Source organism: Drosophila suzukii (genome assembly GCF_043229965.1).
Source record: "Drosophila suzukii chromosome Y unlocalized genomic scaffold, CBGP_Dsuzu_IsoJpt1.0 scf_Y1, whole genome shotgun sequence".
Lineage (NCBI taxonomy): Eukaryota > Metazoa > Arthropoda > Insecta > Diptera > Drosophilidae > Drosophila > Drosophila suzukii.
The window spans coordinates 3243020-3246438 of NW_027255895.1; positions in this window are offsets into that span (position 1 = coordinate 3243020).

Here is a 3419-nt window from a genome sequence, read left to right on the forward strand (position 1 = left end):
ACGAGTTGTCCGTCTGTTGACGTATATCTTCGGTTATTTTTAAGATGGCTGAAGTGCAGCTACGATTTTTTCTAAATCCAGATTGATGGTCATTTAAGAGGATATTGACAGATATAAAATTATTTATTTGTGATGCGACAATATTTTCAAACACCTTCGAGAGGTACGGAAGAATAGATATCAGTTCATCTATGTCAACATCTAGTTCCTGTGATGTCTTTTGTTTACCTATCCCTAGAGTTTTAATCTGTTTCCATGTTTGACTCGAAGAGGTTGAGTTTTTAAATTTTTGGCTAAAAAAGTTTGATTTTGCAGAGTCGATTAGTTTGGTAACCGTTTTTCTCAGAGATACAAACATGCTGTGGTGTTGCGGTGTTTTGTATCTTTTCCACTTCTGGTATGCTTCATTTCGTTTTATAATTGCCAATTTTATATCATTAGTAAACCATGGTTTTTCGGAAGGTCAAATTGTTTTACTTTTAACTGGGACAAAACTATCGTATAAGTGGCTAATATTATGTTGTAGAAGTTTAAGTTGACGATCGACTGTTGGAAGACTGTAAATATTGTTCCATACACACAGGTCAAATGCTTCGTTCAACAGTATGTAATTAATATTATTAAAATCACGATAAAATATTGTATGGTCCGTGTAGTTTAGGTCAAAGTTATAGGTCAGATATATAAGGTCATGTTTTGAAAAGGACGGAACGATTAGCTGATCATACAAACATATTTTATTAACATCACTCACAAAAAACAAATCTAATAATGTGTTACGTGTTCTGCTGAAGTGGGTTGGAAATGAAAGATTCACTGGTTTCAGACCTAGCGATTCCATGTTGCTGGTAAGGTGTGATTCCCTCAGAATATCACTATTAAGATCGCCTGCAAGGATTACATCAGTGAAGTTTACTGTAATGTCTGTCAGAATATTGATTAAATCATCATAGTTTGTGTTGCAATGCGGACGATAAATGCAGCCAATTAACAGATTTTTCTCAATAATCGGGTTTTGTATTTCAAGAAAAATATATTCTATTGCACTGTTTATTGTGTGTTGGCAAATAATTTTGGCTTTTAATTTTTTGTTTACATATATAGCAACTCCTCCCCCATGACTAACACGATCAGAACGGTACACATTATATCCATCACACGATATTAGCACATCACATAGACTCTGGACAAACCATGTTTCAGACACGCATATAACATCAATTTCCGAATTTACAAACATGTACCTAAACTCTTCAATTTTCTTTGGCAGGCTTTGGGCATTTATATGACAAATCTTGAGACCAGGTCTCTGCTTTGCCAGGATGCACAGAAGGGCACGACTATTTGCTGTTGAATTATTAAGGTTTTCTTCCATTGTGAATAGTTTTAAATTTCAAAATAAAAAAACAAGGACTGCACACCAGACAAAAAATTAGGCAGACTACTAAATTAACAATGCGACTGATCCTAAACATATGAATAACAAGAGATAAAGAATTAAACTAATTGGAAATCCTAATATAGAGATAAAAAATATTTTAATTACGAAATGAATTATTCTCTAAAGCGGCATCTCTGCTTGAGTTGATTTCGCCCACATCACTACTCAGATCAGAAAGCTCATTGGAGCTTTGCACGTAGTAAGCCTCTTCTCCGTCTATAGGCTTAACAAATACGTCTCCACGGCGAGTAAAGACTTAAAAATTTCGTAATTTGTTTTCGTTAATTGTTCGTTTAAGTATATAAATGCCGGCGAGTCAAAACCGATCAGCTGTAAGCTCAGCTGCGATTTGGTTGTTTGTCGGTGCACTCCATTCGCCCGCAGCAGCACAGCTTTTTCGCGCACGTGATCCATTTTTGTTATTATTATTGGGTCAACATCATCATTATATATCATTGTTTTTCTTAAGTCTTTTACTGGCACCAACAGATGTCTCAATATGTCTTACCATATCTGAATACATTTTTTGATTACTTTATTAATTGATTTTGATTACTTTTAAATTTTTTGGTAGGATACATTTCATTTACCGTATCAAGTTTTCTTTTAAAGTTAGCGTTGATTGGTTTTCTTCGACGATCAACCATTATATATGTAGTTCAAAAATAAAATATCTCTTTGAATATTATTAAAGGTAGTTTATTTATTTGTAGATTTTATACACCTTACTTTTTAAAGAAAATTTTTTGTTCTTGTAATTATATATTGCAATTTTTTTTTTTTTGTACCCGTTACTAGTAGAGTAAAAGTGTATACTAGATTCGTTGGAAAGTATGTAACAGGCAGAAGGGAGCGTTTCCGACCCCAGGATCACTAGCCGAGTCAATCTAGCCATGTCCGTCTGTCCGTCCGTACGGATGAACGCTGAGATCTCGGAAGCTATAAGGGATAGGCTATTGAGATTTGGCATGCAGAGGTTCTTACGCAGCGCAACTTTGTTTCAGCAGAGTGCCACGCCCACTATAACGCCCACAAACCGCCCACAACCTTCAAAAAATCGTAGATATGAACGCGGATATTTTGGAAAGTATCATTGATAGAGAATTGAGATTTCAGATTTATTCAGATTTGTTACGCGAATATGCCACGCCCACTTTAACGCGCATTTCCATCTCGATTTGCTGCTTGCATATCTCCATTTCCCTTTGGTCCCTTTAGCTAAGTAACGGGTATCGGGTAACGGGTCGAGGTACTCGACTATAGCGTTCTTCCTTGTTGTTTTTGTGATGACGGATGTCTGGTGTGGCGATGAGGTGCAGTTAGTTCGTCGAGGTCTCGCGACGGTGTGGGTTGGCTAGGGCATCGTTGCGTTCGTCTGCCACTGGTCCGTGTAATCTCCGGATGGAGGGCTGGAGATATGACGTCTGGCAGGAACTCGCAAAGACTGGGTCCGATTCATAAACCGATCCATAAACCATAAAATAATACGATTAAAATCAACCAAGAACAATTTTTTTAAAAATTATTATTTCATTATTTCACTGATTGTTTCTTTGACAACTATACGATATTTTCGTTCGATTTTGGTAAAATTATATTCGGAATTCAGAACTAATAAAAAAAATGTATTTCCAAGTGTAGGAGGTTATATATTTTTATTTAGGAGGATATAATTTTGTAAAATTTGTAGGAGGTTATATGTTAAAAAACAGCAAAGATATAATTTTGTAAAATTTTTATATCCGATTGTTCCTATGGGAGCTTTAAATATAGTTTCAGCCCGATAGCTTTAAAACTGATGGACTAGTTTTTTTTGTGCAGAAACGGACGGACATGGCTAGATCGACTCGTCTAGTCATGCTGATCAAGAATATATATACTTTATGGGGCCGGAAACGTCTCCTTCACTGCGTTGCAAAATTCTGACTGATATTCTATACCCTCTGCAAGGGTAGCGGGGTACTGGTGGCGCTGGTAG